Source organism: Panthera uncia, chromosome D1 (genome assembly GCF_023721935.1).
Source record: "Panthera uncia isolate 11264 chromosome D1, Puncia_PCG_1.0, whole genome shotgun sequence".
NCBI classification, from domain to species: Eukaryota; Metazoa; Chordata; class Mammalia; order Carnivora; family Felidae; genus Panthera; species Panthera uncia.
The window spans coordinates 98,826,715-98,844,135 of NC_064808.1; the positions used below are offsets into that span (position 1 = coordinate 98,826,715).

At 44.2% G+C, this 17,421-nt stretch overlaps 1 pseudogene; it reads right to left on the reverse strand.

The window, feature by feature from the left end:
• Positions 1-6,119: 6,119 nt before the first annotated feature.
• Positions 6,120-17,421, reverse strand: part of LOC125929719 (NXPE family member 2-like) — a 68,164-nt pseudogene continuing 56,862 nt past the window's right edge.

Consider the following 17,421-nt stretch of genomic DNA (forward strand, 5'->3'; position numbering starts at 1 on the left):
TGGAAAGGTGATTCCTCACACATGATTGTTATTACTATCATTAATTTTTTTTATCATTATCATTTAAGATAGTAGTTCTCAACCAGGGTGATTTTTCTCCCCAGGGGACACTTGGCAATGTCTGAAGACATTGGTTGTCACAGTTGGGGGGAGGGTGTTATTGCATGTACTGAGTAAAGGCCAAGGATGCTACTAAATATCCTGTGTTGCACAGGACAGTCCCCTGGAACAAAGAATGATTCGGTTCTAAATATCAAGAATGGTGAGGTTGGGAAACCCTGGTTTAACTGTCATTGGTAAAAGAGGGTGCCCCTTGGGAGTCTCGTTGTTGAATATAGGGTTCTACTGTTATTCTCTCAGACTCAGGCACTTAATCAAATTTTTCACGACCCCTATACTACTGACTACTCTCTCAGTAGTGATGACAATTGATAATGATGCTTAATATTTATTGAATTCTTACTATGTGTCAGGCACTGTTCTTAGTGCTTTTCATGTATGGGCTCAATCAGTCCTCACTGTGACTCTTCTGAGAGACTGCCATTATTATTCTATTATACAAATGAGGAAACTAAGGCATAGCAAGTTTGAGAAACTTGCCATAGGCTACAAAGCCAATGCAGGGCATAGGGAGGATGCTGCTACTCTAACCTTCATTATGCTCTTCTCTTTTCCTACTTCCAGGAGTAGATCAGGCTGAGTACCTGGCTGCACCTTTTATGGAACATTACAATGAGTGGGAGTAGGACTCCCACCTCACAGATGGGGAATTAGAGGCATCAACAAGGGACGGAAACTGGCACACTGTTCGTGGGCATTAACCAAAAATACAGGAAATAGTGAGACGCTATGCTCATTGATCAGATCCCTAAGGAGCACCCTGTCTTGTCACTAATTCTCACATAATGCTTAGCTCTTGTTCTCTTCCAATTCATATACCACATGCAGATTTTTTTTCCCTCCCAAGAAGTCTTATCTTAGAATGGGGTGTGCCTAGTAGAGTTTGAGTAACTCTGTTAGTGCCTAATGAGTACTGCTGACTGGATAAAGGGATGAATAGATGGGTGGATGGCTGGGTGGGTGGGTGGGTGGGTGGATGGATGGATGGATGAGTGGATGGGTGGATGGGTGGGTGGGTGGAGGGAGGGAGGGAGGGAGGGATGAACAGATGATCAAATACTGAGCTACCAAGATGGCTTAAGGAATGATATACTAGGGGAGAGGGACTTCATTCCTGAGAGTGCAGTTATAATCAAGAATCCTAAGTTCTCAAAGGTGTCAGCAAAGCTGGGAGCCTACAGAACTGGAAAGAGCCAGAGACCGGAAAGAGAAGCACGACCTGAAATTTACCTGAGCCCAAGTGCCATAGTATATAGAAGGCCCTTATTCCTCAGAGCCTGGAAGTGAGTCGCCTTTCAATCTGTTTGTATCTTGTTTCTCCTTCTAGACCAAGGTTTTCTCAACCTCAGCACTATTGAAATTTAGAGCCAGATAATTTCTGTAATGGGGGGGAGGAGCTGGTCTTTCCTATGTGTTGCAGGGTGTTTATCTGTATCTCTAGCCTCTACCTGCTAATCCCAGTAGTACCACCCCAAGTCACAAAAATTTTTTAAAAATGTCTCTGGACGTTGTCAGATGTCTCCTGGAGGGGCAAAATTATGCCCAGTTGAGAACAACTGCTGTAGTCCAGGAGTTCCTACAGACTCAGGGCTTGGATTTCTTCCCCTTGCTGGCAATTGCCGAGCTTGGAACAACAATAAAACCTTCATAAATGTCTACGAGTTGATTGATTCCTTACCTCCTCTGGCAGGAAGAAAGGCAAATTTCAGAGAGAAAACACTGCAGGAGAAACAAGGGAAGATGAGAGAGGGGCAGGGAAGGAAGGAAGGAAGGAAGAGAGAAAGGGAGGGAGAGAAAAGATAAGAAGGGAGGTAGAAAGTAGAAGAAAAAGGAGGAGCTCATGGGTGTCAGCAAACCCCACCCATGCCCCCCATGGCCCATTCCTGTGCTGGTGGCTCCACAACAGGTGTGAAGTAAACTCTCACACTCAGCAAGGAGCATCGGGTGACTTCACCTCTTCTTGAACCAGAGAACTCACAGTTTTTGCATTCATGTTGCTCGGAAGGGACCTGGGATAGCTTTTTGTGTGTATGGATATATGTGTGTGTGAAAGTATAATTATCCATCACTGATTAATCTTCAGACTGAGTCAAGCATTCATTGCAAATCCTTGAAACAAACAAGTCTATTTATATTTTAATTATTTTCTTGGGTTTCAGGTTGATTTGTCTTTCTTCTGCATATTTATGAAGCTGTTGATCCTATGGTAACCTTATCCTTACCTCTTGCAGAGCAGGAGGAAGGCAGAAGGATAAAGAGAAACCCAGAGAAGCTGGCTTTACCCCTTCCCTCCCCCAGGATGCCAGAGCATTCCCTATAGCTCTAGAGAAAAGTGAGGATGACACAGAGTAGGGACCTTTTTTTTTAAAATTAAGGTATAATTAATTGGTACCTCTTGCCCACAGCTGTCATTCTTATTTTAGGAGACCTCAGCTCTCTTGCTGGAGTCTGATTTTGGTCCTGGCTCCTTTTGCTTCCTTGCTACCCATATACTATAGTCTTTTTGCATCTTTATTTTGTATACATTTTCCAAATGAGCCAAATTTTTTCCTAAATAGTGCAAGATTTTTCTATAGAATTTTATCAGTGAATTTGGATGATTGAAGAAATCATGCATTTTTCATTACTTGGCAGTCCATTGTACCTGGATATGAAAAAATGTGCATGTGAGGTCAAGGGTGAAGCATTCACCAGATTCGCAAGTGGATGTACAGCTCCTCTGTCAGGGATGGCCCGACATGTGTATCAAAATAAGATACGCATGCTTAAGCCCCTGGATCCAGTAGCTTGGGGCTGCACTAGACACTGCCTAGCTAATCTTTTGGCTTCTTTAATAGGTTATTTGCCAACAAATATTCACTCCCTCCAAAAGACCTCCCTCCATGGAGGAGAGGAGTGTGCTCTCCCAACCCATTGATGTTGGGCTTGGCCGTTTGACTCGGCTTGGCCTCATGGTGAGAAGAGTATGGTTTCCTCTGTCTTGCTGTGGCCAATGGTGCATTAACAGATGTGATGCCAGCAGAGGCTGGGGCTTATGTGCTCCTGTCACTGTGGAAAGAAAATGCCTTAGGAAGCTGCTGGTCCAGAGAGGACCAGAGACTCATCCTCCTCATATCGGACCAGCAAATTGGAGCGAAAGCTGGCTGAGCCAACTCTAGATCAGCTGAGCTCCAGCTGACTGGCAGATGTATAAGCAAGACGTTAATGCTTGTTGTTTTATGCCACTGGGTGCTGGGTTGAACGTTATTAGAGTTTCAAAGTCTGATTGCCTTGACAGACCCAGCTTCACAAAAAATGCCTTTAAGAAATATGACCTTGTGCTAGAGCTAGACCTCAAGAGAACAACGCCTGCCCTTGCCCAGCAGAGAAACCCTGGCTTATCCAGGTCTACCATACTATTACATAATAACTATTGTAACTATTATGTAATGACGGTTTGCACAAGAGTTGTGTGGTTTTCAAAGTTCTTTGATACACTTTGCTCACCTAACATGTCGAGACTATAATGTTATATTATTTTCATCTCCATTTCTTCTCCAGTGAGTGGACTGGACTCAGATAAGTTAAATGCTTTAATTAAGATGATACAGTCAGTAAGTGCAAGATTGACCTCAGTCTTCTCCTTCCAAATTTCGCCCTTGCATCATATTGCCTTTTTTGTTGTACGTATAAAATTAAGTTAGGTAATGGCAATTGGTTAGGAGACAGAGTGGGTCTTCGGTTTCCACCCTTGTCCTTGCTGCAGTGGCTTTTAGCCCTGTGGGCGTGGGATGGACACATCACATCTCATCCTCTTGAAACTGTTCTCAGGTAGAGAAGACAGAAGTTTAGAAGCTTTAGAAGCTCACCCTCCTTTTTCTTCTCTCCTCGCACTGCCATGTCACCTGCCCCCCTAAGAGGTACTTGTCTTGGCTTAAGGGTCCCTGAATATCATGCAGGTGGGAAGTTCTATTCTGAAAAGTCAGTCCCACTCAGCATGTCTGAAAATCAAATCAAACAGGACACCTGCTCTCAAGAGATGATAACAGAGGTTGGCAAGCTTTTCCTGCAAGGGCCACATAGTCCATTTTCAGGCTCTGGTGGTCATACAATCTCTCTTACAGAGACTCAGATCTGCAGGTGTAGTGTGAAAGCAGCTATGGGCAATATGTAAGTGGATGGGCCCCAAGCACCTGATTTATAAAAACAAGGTGGTGGGCAGGGTTGTGCCCAGTGACTGTGGTTTGCCTGCCCTGGTTTATAGACTAATAGAGACCTTAACACAAATTACGGCATCAACGCTCCCTGTCTTTGAAGTGATATCTTACGGAAAGATGAGAGTGCTTGTCATTCTTCCTCCTCTCTCCTTTGATTTTTCCTTCTAGTCTTCCTTCTTTCTTCCTTCCTTTTTTCCTTATTTCTTGTCTTTTCTTTCTATTGTTCTATTTCTCCTGTCTTTCTCTTCCTTCCTCTCTCTCTCTCTCTTCCTGTCATCTCTCTTCCTTTCTGCCTTCCTTCCTTTCTTCCAAACCATCAGCAAATATTTACTGAGCCCCTCAGTTGTGCCAGGCACTGGGCAAACAGGTGAGGAGTGTCAGCCTCCGCCCCTGAGCTCTGCTGGTTCCCTGCCACGTCTGCAAGCCCTGGGCACTTTGTTCCCAGCTGTGCCCTGGGGAGGGATTGGGGAGGGGATGAGGAGGGGAGGGGGGAGAGGGAGGACAGTCTGGCAGGGAAAGGGGGGCTGCTGCAGTGTCATCACCCTGGCCCGTGGCGTAAAGGTGCAGAGCGTCTGCTCCTGAGCCTGCCTTCCAGTACTCCTTTCATCTGGAGTAAGACTCTTTAATTTGTAAACATTAATAACCATTATTATTATTAAAAAGGAAAGAAAGTGAGTAGCCCTGTAACTAATTACTTTAAGTGTTCTCAACAAGGCACAGTTCAACTCCTTTATAAAACCTCCTGCTGTGAAGACCAGATTGTCATTATGATCAGATCCTTCCTTAGACCTATTAATTTTACCCAGAATAACAGCAGAACAGATGCAAGAAGAAGGCTAGTCTGATTAACATAATTCTTTTCAAAGACCATTTCCTCCCTAAGGGCCACCGTACTGAGTCTTCTATCTTGTCTCAGATCTAATTACATTCAGGAGAATTCAGACACTGACGGGCGATCTCAGCAGATGTCACTTCTCAGATTTGAAGCACACTTCAGGATATGAAACCTTATCAGAAAATCAATTGAAATTAACAATTCCCTCTCTCTTTTTCCCCATCTCTTCCCTCTGCCAGCGCTCCCTCTCCCTGTGTCTTTTCCTCTCTTTCCCTTTTCTTTGGCCAGATTAAAGTTGTTTCCAAACACTAACCTTTCTCAGGAGGAGAGACAGCATTTCCGGGAATTCAATAAACCTGAAACTCAAGCCTACACTTACCTTTTGAAGTGTTTCTCCGCTTCTCCCTGTCTCAGCATAGTGAGTGTGTGTGTGAGTGTGTGTGTGTGTATTATGAGCAGCAGTTCTTGAGGGTCTCTATAGGGTATAAAAATAAGGTAAAAACAGGAGAAACAGGGGCTTTCTGCAGCACATTGAAAAGATACACACCACAAGCTCCCTCTTAAGTATCTGATCTCTGATTGAAACCAGAACCGATTTGGATCCCAGTGTCTGATCTTTGATGGGCAAGAGCAGTGGGTTTACAATGGAGTCTCTTGCTGCTTTTAATGAAGTATTTGACTTTTCGCCTGCTGCTTTCAATTGAGCTCTGGGAGCTTTGGATAGAAGCTCTTGGGGGAGCAGCAAATGAGTGGGGGCTGGGGTTCCAGTGCCTGGAGCCTAGGTTAAGATACGGCAGACCTCGAGTTCCAGCAGCAGCAGAAACTTTTTTCTCAGCCTCACCCTAAGCTCCAGGGCCTTTTGTTCTGGGATCTCAGAATATAGAAAACGAGGCCTGGAAAGCCAATTAGCTAAAAAAACCAACCACACTTTTTTTTTTTTTTTCCTGCTGCCATGCTTAAGCTGTCCCTTATTGTGGTCTGCTTTGCTCTGCCTCTCCAAAGTTGCCCAGGTATGGGGAAATAGTGCCATAGGACACGACTGTAGGCAGAGACCATGGACGAGCCATCCATTTTCCATATCCTGGGAGAACAATGAAGAAAGAGCTAGAAAGTGGGAACATGCAGTTCTGCATTATGCATTGGTTTTTTGCAGTTTGCAGGTGCCATACGGCACCATGCTGACACAGAGCGCAAGCCGGCCTCCACTCCCCAAAGCCTCATTGCAGCAGCTGCTCTCGCCTGGCTGGGCCTGGCTGTGTCTCTGAGGTGGTGTTCCTCAGGGTGGCCATCTGGGTGTTCTCCCCGGATAGCCCGCGGCCTTGGCACCGGCCCTCTGGGAAGCTGCCCAAAGTAAGAACACTGGAGCAGGATGGGCACGAGGCGTCTCTTCACAGGGACGCTGGAAAGCCTCTGATCTTTACACTGGTGGGGTGAGAGCTTGAGAGGAAAGTACTAGACACAGGACAAGAGGTGGAGAGGATTATGGAAACCAGGGCCTCTTTGTCATTTTCTGGTTCGCGTTGAACATCTCGCTTACTGTCCCATAGAGAGTGGGGGAGAATTTGACTTGTAAACCCACATCCATTCTATTTGGCCTTTCCGTGGTCCGGCCCTGTGAATGACACTGGCATGTTCCTAATTGATGGATGAGGGCGCTCTGGGCTCCTGAGAGATTGTTGTGTCTCAAGCTTTACGCTCCGGGCTCTCCTAAGAAGGGTTAGACTTCAGCCATAGTCAAGACAATCAAACAAGAGGAGAGCAACCCCTATTCTCTTCCAGGGTTCACTGTGTGTGATGTCATCATCACGCAGTCTGCTCTCGTGGGAGAGAGAGGAAGCTCATTATGGTGGAAGAAGGAACATAGAGTGTCAGGGGGTCCTTAGCAGTGGGTGGGTCCTCACAGCGTCTGTGAGCCACTCAGCCTGTATGTAGGCAGACAAATGTGTTAGGGTTGGTGACTCTCCAGCCTGCCTGGGCCTGTCAAATATTCCTGAAGGGCTCACCTGCTGCTGCCTTTGGAGAAAAGGAGCCCATGTAGGGCTCAAATAGAAGGAATGGAACTGAGTTTCAGAAGTCTGGCCTCCACCTTGCCTTCTCTGAGTTTAACACATGAAAAGGTACGCTCTGTCTGGTCCAGGTGGTCTGAACGGAAAAAAACGATGGTTTATGACTGCGACATCCTAATTACAGCCAGTCTAATCCAAGATTTGATGAAAAAGAGAATGATTACTGAGTGTTTCAGTGTGTAAATTCTTGCATTTACTCAGTATTTATTTAGCATCTATTATGTACATAGTAATGTGATAGCTCCTGGGGAGAGGTGACAAGAAATAAATCAGACATGGTCTCTGACACTAAAACAGTTTATTGTACAGTGGATATACACATGTACACACACACATACACACACACACACAATTCCCTGCATCTTGGGTTTTTTTTCACTTAACAGTATACCTTGGGTGTTGTTTTATATTAGTACATAAAGATTTGTCACATTCTTTTAAACTATTATACAATATTCTATTGTACTATATATATATATATATATATATATATATATATGGGAGAGAATTATAATCAGTGTCCCATTATCGGACACATATAGAATAAATTCCTAGATGTGGAATTGTATATTTAATTTTTATTGATCTTGTTAAATAGCTCACTTTAGAAGCGATACTGAAAGGTGTGCCTCCCAGCAGCCTATGAGAACATGTTTCCTTATACTCTCAATAGCAGCGTCTTACAAAACTTCAGGTAGTTACAATCAGCAGCTTCATTTAGCATTTCTCTTATTAGGACTGAGGTTGATGACCTTTTTGTTCATCTAAAAACCCCTTGTATTTCCCCTTCTATGAACTTTCTGTTTATTTCATTGTCTGTTTTCTAATGGGTTGTTGGATTTTTATTGATTTGTAAACACTCTTTGCGTAAGCCCTCAGGTCCTATCTGTAGTACTCTGAAAGCAAAAAAGGAGGTTCACAAATTCAATGCCAAAACTCATTTGGTGGTAAATCTTGACCTGGTTTTCATGTGAGGTTTTGTCCGGCTCACTTAGTATGAATATTCATGAGTTTGCTGCATAAATAATAATGCATTTGAATTTATAGAATGTGACCCCACACGACACTGGTGGTGTCTCACAAAATTCAATAATCCCCAATATTAACCTTCCAAAAGCAAAATTAAAAAACCTAATGGCTTCAGATAAGAAACTGGGAAGTATTTAGAAAAAAAAAATTTGTTTTTCAAAATAATGCTTCCCCTTTTCCCCAACCTATTTGGAGCCAGAAAATCCAGGAAAGAAGCAAAGTAAAAGTTTCTTTGTGTCCAGTGTCTTATCCATATTTTGCACCATTGGATCATGGTCTGCCGATGCCATGGCCATATTTCTATGTGGGAGGCCTTTCAAAATACACAATGGAATTGAAGCGGCCACTTGAAACTTCTTTACTTGCAAATTCAAAGTTGGCAGATGAGGCCGCTTACAGAAATGTTACACACAGTTGTCACAAATAGGGGCTGTACTTCTCACAGCAATATTTTTCTCTTCTTCTGTTACCTAATAAATCACATATTTATGGAAACAAATTTGAAACAACTTGGTGGAAAGGCCTTCCTCCCCCTGAGCTTATAAATGATGCCTCCCATGTTTTCTCACGGTGCTTTTATAGATTCCTTTTTCACATTTCATATTTGATCCACCTGGAATTTATTTTGGCATAAGAGGTGAGGTGGAGCTCTAACTTTGTATTTTATCAGATGGCTACCCAGGTGTCCCAAACCAGATTCACTGATAATCCATCTTTACTCCATTAATTTGAAAGGTCATCTTCCTAAGACACTAAATTCTTTTGTGTATTTGGGTCTATTTCAGGGCTTTCCTGTTTGTCCCTTTAATTAAGTTTGTTTAGTACAAAGCGTGGGCTATTGCCTTATATTGTTATATTGCTGTCCAGGAAGGTTCCTTCAGTTTATACTTCCATCAACAGTGGATGACTATCTTGTCCTTCCATAACTTTGACAACACTCCTATTTTATATCCTTTCCTATTTTAGATGATAAACAGTATAATTTAATTGGTTTTGATTTGCATTTTTATTACTACCAAGACTTATATATACATATATTTTTGGAACATCCAGGTATCTTCTTTTATAAATTAGCTGTTAGTGTCTTTCCCCCCAGATTTCTAATGGGACGTTCAACTCTTTCCTGATGCTATACGTGTCCTTTAAAAAATCTTTGCCAGAGATGGAGTTGATGTCAAAAGCTGAGTTTGTGGGGTGCCTGCGTGGCTCAGTTGGTTAGGCGTCTTGATTTCAGCTCAGGTCGTGATTTCATGGTTGTGGGATCAAGCCCTGCATTGAGCTCTACCCTGAGTGTGGAGCCTGCTTGGGATTCTCTCTCTCCCTCTCCCTCTGTCCCTCTCCCCCACTTGCACATGTTCTCTGTTTCTCTTTCTCTCTCTCCCTCTCTCTCTCAAAAAAAAAAAAAAAACAAAAAAACACCAACTGAGTTTGTAAGAGCAGGCTGGATGGAGGAGACCATTCTACAATATATCTTCAACACTGTTCCCAAAAGTGGAGAGTCTTTTAGATGGGGAGGGGGTAGGAGAAGGAAAATAACAATGCTTGCTATGGACTGAGTGTTTGTGTCCCCCTAAAATTCATATATTGAAGCCTAATCCCCAATGTGATGATATTTGGAGGTGAGGCCTTTGGCAGATAATTTGGTTATGAGAGTGGAGCCTTCATGGTGGGATTAGTGCCCTTGAAAGAAGAGACCTGAGAGAGCTTACATCCCCTCTCTGATCTCTGACACAGGAGGACACAGCAGGAAGAGAACCATCTACAAACTAAGAGTTGGGCCCTCTCGAGAGCCTGACCACCCTACTGGGAATCTCCAACTCACTGGCCTCCAGAACTGTGAGAAGTGAATTTCTGTTGTTTGAGCCCTCCGATCTACAGTATTCTGTCATAATAGCTCAAAATGAGTATTGGTAAACATTTGCCAACCATTTAGGTACCAGCACTTTCCAAGTTTCTGTTGTTGTATCATCAGAATGACCTTACAAGGTGGGTACTCCAGTCATCTCCATTGATCAGATAAGAAAACTAGGACTTGGTGATTAAATAACAAATTCAAAGTCACACAGCTAGAACATTGTAGAAGCACAACTAAATTCCAGCTCTCTGACACCAAAGTGAGTTCTCTCTCTTTTTTTAAATTTTTTATTTTTTAAATTGCTTATTTTTGAGAGATAAAGAGCATGAGTAGGGAAGGGACAGAGAGAGAGGGAGACACAGAATCCAAAGCAGGGTCCAGGCTCTGAACTATCAGCACAGAGCCCGATGCAGGACTCAAACCCACAAACTGTGAGATCATGACCTGAGCTGAAGTCAGACGCTTAACTGACTGAGCTGCCCAGGTGCCCCCAAAGTGGGTTCTTTTAATGTCCATATCTACTGAATCCTAGTGGCTCCAGGCTAGTGGAAAAGTCAGATCTATTCATACACAAAATCATGAGGTAGACAAAGTTTGTCTTCAACTGCCTCATTTCTGTGTCTGCCACAAGATGGACAGGTATCTTATACACTGTACCTTCCTTTTCCATCATTACCCACTGTCCTGCAGCCTCTAGGTGGTCAGAGTTCTTGACCATGACACCCATTGGGCCTGACCCCCACTGGTGGCGCCTCAAGGTACGGACATGTCCCTGAACCCTTCCTTTTTTTTCTCATCCAAATGTCCCTGGCCTTTGAACTAAAAGCCATAGTTTCTGCTAATTTGCTCAACCAAATTAGACAGAGTTTTTAATGAATGCTAATGAATTAATATATTATTCACACAGAAGGCAGGAAGGAGACAAGTAAAGAGAGAGGAGAAGGAAAAACTGAGCGAAGTGTACCAAGTGACCAGTGTGAATTTGGCTTTCTAGGTAGTATGGGATCTCTTTCCCTGGTGATTTTTCTGAGGAGAAAGGAAGCATTGGCTCAGGGCTAAACTGGAGGAAAATAATAGGGGACCAGGTGGGCCTCAGCTGCTGGGCGCACCATGTCTCCCAAGCTTGGATCTGTGGCAGACCTTGGTCTCCAGGGCTTGTGGCTTCCCTCGCACAATATTTCCACCCCAGCAGTCCAGTCGGGCTAGTCAAGCGTTGGCTGTGAGGGTGGAGTGAGGGAGGTTGTTCCCCCCAGAGCTGGGCCTTCCAGGGGGACAATCCTCCAACAGGGAAATCAGAGAACATTCAATTCTCCTAGCCCCCCAAATGTTCCCCTAATTGATCCAGAGCTATATAAAGGGTAAGAAGGGACTTAAATAACCCCACATGTATAGCCAGCTCTCAAAATCTTTGAAACCTGAAGGCAGTTCCCGTTTGCAAAAGATCTACCTTATGGGCCTCCCTGATGATGGTCCCTGCAGCTTTGGCATGAAAGACCAAAGAGAAGAAGCTAGACACAGATCGAGGGCACACCTCTCTATTTCCCACCTCGGATTGTATAAATGGCTCTGTTTTTGCAGGAGGACGAGGGGTGGGCAAGTGGGAGGTGATCTATATATTTTGCAATTAACAAGGATAATGAAATATTTTTGGAAATGTTTGCTTGAGGCTCCAGGTTTCCCTCTAGACTTTTCTCCTTTGACAGTGAGAGATGCTTGTGGGGGTGCATGATGCAAAGACCTGAATCCATCTCAGAGCCACCCAGCCCTGAAGTGAGGGTCTGGGTGAGATGAGCACTCAGATCCTCTCCAGACAGATGCTCCTGTGATTGTGTCTGGCTTTATCTGCAGTGATGAACCGCATTCAGAACAGGGAATAAGAAGGGATTAATTATACTCAATTGAATAGAAACATTATTAAGAATAACCCCTTACATTTTTTTTCTTATTACTGTGCCTTTTTGCTCTCTTGAGGCACTATGATATTTTAAGGCTATCGTGAGTTTAAAATAACCTCACCATTAGCCCATGGAAATAGAGAGGATGTGCATTATCCTCCCCTTTCCATGGAAGAGGAAACTGAGGCCTGGGGAGGTCCAGGGGCTTGGGTAGAATCCCAACAGAAACCCAGGTCCCTCTCTGCCAGCCCGAGCCATTTCCAGTGGATGTGCTTTCTCTCCCTGCAAGACACGGTCTGCTGATTAGAGAGGTTTCTTTTTCCCAAACCCCATTGCATTGGACAGATGCATTAAAAGCCTCCCCGGGTAGACAAATCCTGGGGCCGACAGGTAGCTTTCCATTAATAAAGCAAAAATACAAATTAAGCAGTCCTCTTGGTGATGCTAGAACCGGACTCGCCCCTCCTCCCCCGCCCCCTAGGAATCCACAAACACATCTTTAAATAACAAAAGAAAATTGAGTACCTGATGCAGTTAGCAGTGGCCCCGTGGGGGCTGGGGAGACCAGAAAAAGAGTCTATTATTTTGCACCTGTCCTGCCCAATAGCTCATTGTGCAGCAGTATTTACTTAAAAAGCAGAAGAGGAAATCATTATTTGCTCTTAGTCCTGCGATTCCCGTGGCTACACTCTTTGGAGGAAGTGTTTTATTTTATTTCTTTTTTCCCCTTCTCCCATGCCTGAGTTTCAAGAGGTAAAAGTGTCAGTGCCTGGCGCATATGATATGGAGAATCAGCACAGAGGCCAGGATGGGAGTGTGGCATATGCCTGCCCTGCTTTCTTTCATGTCTGGACAGCGATGAAGAGAAATGAGCTCAAAGGGAGGTCTCTCTCTCTCTCTCTCTCTCTCTCTCTCCCCTTTTTTCTCTCTCTCTCTCCTTTTCTCCCTCTCTCCCTCTCTCTCCCCCATTCTCTCATTCTCTCTCTCCATTTACAAAAGCTGCATATACATCATATATGCATGCACCATTAGATGCATATACATATACACATTGTGTAGTACCCATATGTTATATACATATATGTGTATATTTTACATATATCATCTAAACATATCTACATTATATATGGTGTATTAAATACACACACACACACTTACAAATGCATTCTGCTTCCCTCCTCCCAAATAGAAATGCTAGTGAAACACTGAAAAAAATGAAAAAATACACAATCCAGAGCAGGAAAAAAAAAAAAAGGAAAAGCAAAACCCCCCGTTTTAAATGTTATAAGTATCTTCCAGTTACTAATGTCTCCCCCTCTTAATGGCTGTGTTTCTCCAGCTGGAAATTGGCAGCAATCAGCTTTACAAGTGTTGGGGAAAGATTTACTTGGACAGATGAAAGAAAATCATTTCCTCCTAAATGCCGGCACCCACCACAGATAATGTGGCACTCCCCTGCTTGGCAGAGGGCAGCGCATTTTGAAGGAGCTTGTTTTCTTGGAAAATATAGTCATTGGGCAGGGAAGACAAAAATATGACCGGGCTGGTAAAAATGCTATTGTTAGAGGTAATAAGGTGTTAAGGGCAGTGCTTTACAAGAGGAGAGCATTTTCTAAAGCTTTGAGAGCAGGGTGGGTAGACGATAAATGGCCCTGGGTGAGAGAGAGGCCCAGCAGGACTGGCTGACCTATCTTTAGCGGTCTCTATGCCCTTTGCATTCCCATAGAACACTGGTGTGGAAAGAGCCCCGCAAGATCACTTTTTCCCACCCCCTCACCTCTCACGCCCAGAGAGGAGAGAAAGCAACCGACCCACATCACGAGTGGTTGGAGGTAGAACAGGAGCTGGTGATCCCAACACATCCAGCTGCATGTGGTTCGTGTTCCATTAACGGCACAAAGTCTGATGTTCTTTGTCCTCGATGAGCATTTTTCAATCTCTCTGCGTTTGGGGGACTTTCATAGGAGGAGGGACAGGTAGGAGCCAGCTCTTAGGTTCTTTCCCAAACCAACTTCCATCGGAGTAGTAGCTTGACTTCTATTTTCATTAGTTGTGTGTAAGATACAATTGGAAGAGGTTCCATGACTTTTGAAAAGAGCCCGCAAACTAATGTTGCCTCATTGATCCACTTCTGGGCAGCCCTCTTAGGCTACCATATCCTTTCTAGGGCTTCAGTCTCCTTGTTGCTCTTGGCTGAGACTCCAACCACTCTTTTTGACTCACTTTTTGCACTGGTTTGCTACTTGCCTGATTTTGATCTTACCGTGAGTTCTTGCTTTCCTTTGCCACCCTCCATCTTCCCTTTTATTTTGCATATCACGTGTCATGCTGTGTCCCCCAGGGTGACATCAATTCCTCCTATGGTTATTATTCTAATCTCTTCCCCACTCGCTTCGTCAGCTCCCATTGGCTGCCTTGTGTGACTGTTCCACACTTGCCTCAGGTCGGCGCTTCTATAATCTTTCTGCTGCTGACTCCCAAATTTATTTCTCCAGCCAGGATCTCCAATGGGCCCGCGTTTCAGACTTATATCTTCCAATATGTCCTAGATCTCTTTGCATGAATGTTTCACGTCATAACCTTTCTGCACAAAGCTGGTTCTGCATCTGTTTACAGTCTCACCCAGCAGAATGGGCATATAAACCATCATCCAAACCAGAAGGGAGGGTCAGAGAGCAACCTTCTTGCAAGCTAGTCAATCACCAGACCTTGCCAATTTTACCTTTCTCTCCATGATCCCACCTCCTCTCCATTTCTTCTCCCCACCCTGCTGTGGGCCATGGTTCTCTTGCACCCAGCCCACCACAAGAACCTCCTTGGCTCTCCATCTTGGCTCTACTCTGTCCCCCCTGTATTTGTTCTCTGCACGAACACAGGAATGGCCAACTGGGAAAACAGATCCCACTGCTGTGCCTGGGACCAAGCCAAGCCCCTAGCTGTTGCCTGCTGGGGTGAAATTCTGGTCTCGACCCTGTCCAGCTCTCCTGCCTCATCCCTCAGTCCTTCCACCTTGCACTTCTCTCTCCAGCAGACCAAACTGTGTGTGGTTTCCATTGTGCCACTTTCCTCCTGGTCTTTGCATTTGCTGACCCTTCTGCTTGTCACACACTCCCTAGCACCTCCTCTCCCAGCCAATTTGGGCTCATCTAAGTCGCAGTTAGGGACCTCCTCTGCCATGAGCCTTCCTTGTGTCTCCCCTTTCCTATGGCTCTGTCGGCACCCTGTGTGTCCCTATCTCCACACACTCATTCCACCAATGTTTATTGATTTCCTGCTTTGTACCAGGCTTGGCACTAGGGACATAGTAGCAACTAAAGCAAAGAAAACCCTGCCTCTTAGACATTAAATTCCACTAGGTGGGAAAGGAAGAAACAAGATACAGAAGTGACATGTTTAGTATGTTCGAGAATGATAAGTACTGAGAAGAAAAATAAAACAGAGACAGGGAAGAAACAATATTGAGAGGGGTTGAAATTTAAGGTGACTGAGGAAAGCCTTGCAGAGGAGGGGACACTTGAGAAGGATCTGAGGCCTGTGAAGGAGGAGCCATACAGATATTTGGGAAGAGCATTTCAGGCAGGCAACATCAAGTGCTAAGACCTTGAGGTGCAAGTGTGCACAGCATGTTTGAAAAAAAATAGTGAAATGCCAGCATAGATGGGAAAGAGTAAACAAGTAGGAGATGATGTCAAGGGGGTAATGAGGGACAGGGAGGGCACAAGTCCCAGTTCTGTTGGCCATGGTGAAACAATGGCATTTACTCTGAGGGAGATGGAAACCATTGAGAACTTAAGTGGAGGGGTGAGGTCTGCTTTATAGTTAACCAGATCTCTCTGGCTCTCGTGTTGAAAATAGACCAAAGGGAAGTGAGGGTAGAAGCAAGAACACAAATTAGGAGCCTATAGGAATAATCTTGGCAAGAGGTGATTTTTGTGTGACTCAGGGGTTTGGCAGAAGAAGTAGTTGATAAAAAGGGATCATATTATGGGCGTCTTTTGACAGAGGGATGAAAGGACCTATTGATTTAATAAAGTAATTGATTCCTAAACTAATCATTGATTGTCTAAAAGGTAAATCATTGTGCTTGGGGAGGGGAGAGATAGAAGGCCAAGTCAAGCACAGACCACAGTCCTTTGCCTTTTAAATCCCCACCAGTTAAGCAAGACAATATGGCAAGTATACCCAAATGTTGAGTAACCATAAAGAAATAACAGGTAAGAATGGAGCAAGAGCCTCCTCATGAGTCAGGGTCAGCTAGCAGCTATAACAAGTAATCCCACCTGTCACGGCTCACTTACCCCAATGTACTTCTCCCTCCCTCGCTGTGTGTGTGGGTTGGCAGGTAGTGGGAAGGTTGGCGCCCTTCTCTTCATCACGGTCAGTCAACCTTCTTACATCATTGAGTGTCTCTATCATCTCCAAGGTCTCTGACTCCTTTTCTGTATCCTTTTCTTGCTTTACCACTCATTTTTAGGGTTTAAAATTCCTTTTTTACTTTTCTTCTGTTCCCTGAGTACTCATAAATTCCAATGGAATAGGAATGGGTAAGAATGTATCCGGTCTGAGCCAAAGCTGTTTAGAACTCTTAGGATTTTTCCAGATTCTCTTTGCTTACCTCCTGACCAAAAGTGTAGAATGCAAGGAAAGCTGAAAAAATGTAGCTGATCAGTGTGCCAAGGCAGGATATGGGTAAGCACCGGAGGTTGCTATCAGAGCCTCCCAGCTGGACCTGTGGAGTCCTTCTTAAGTCATGCCCAGCCCTCTCTCCACCCAGTGGCCAAGGTCATCTTCCAGAATCACTGAGTGGATTATGTGGCTTCCCTGGTTAAACCCCTCCACTGCTCCTTTCTTCTTTCATGCTCCAAAGGAGGATACGTTGAAGCCTTTTTTCAAGCTCACTTTAGCATTGCTTTCCATGCTGTCTACCTTATAGCATCTCATGTGTCTCTACCATATCCATTCTTCCTCTATACTTTCTCATAGGTCGTTTCCTTTGTCTGGAAGCACTTCTTTCTTCCTCCACCAGATGAACCCCACTCATCCATCAAGACCCTGTGAAGCCTGTGTGCCTGGGCTAGCTGTGTTACTTCCCTCCCTGTGATGTCTTCAGTTATATATGCTTTGTCTATATCTGCACCATCTGATGTGGTGGCCACTAACCACATGTGGTGGCCACTAAGCACATGTGGCTCTGGCATACTCAAAATGTGTCTAGTACCGCAGGTTGAAATGGTATTTTGGATTTATTGAGTCAAATAAAATTTGTTATTAAATTTAATTTTACCTTTTTTTTTTTTTACCTTATTAACATGTGGTTGCTAGAAAATTTTAAATTACAGTTCTGGCCCACATTATATTTCCAGACAGCACTGGCTGTAGTATTTTTCATACTGTAATGTAACTGAATGCATGTCTGTCTCCAGCA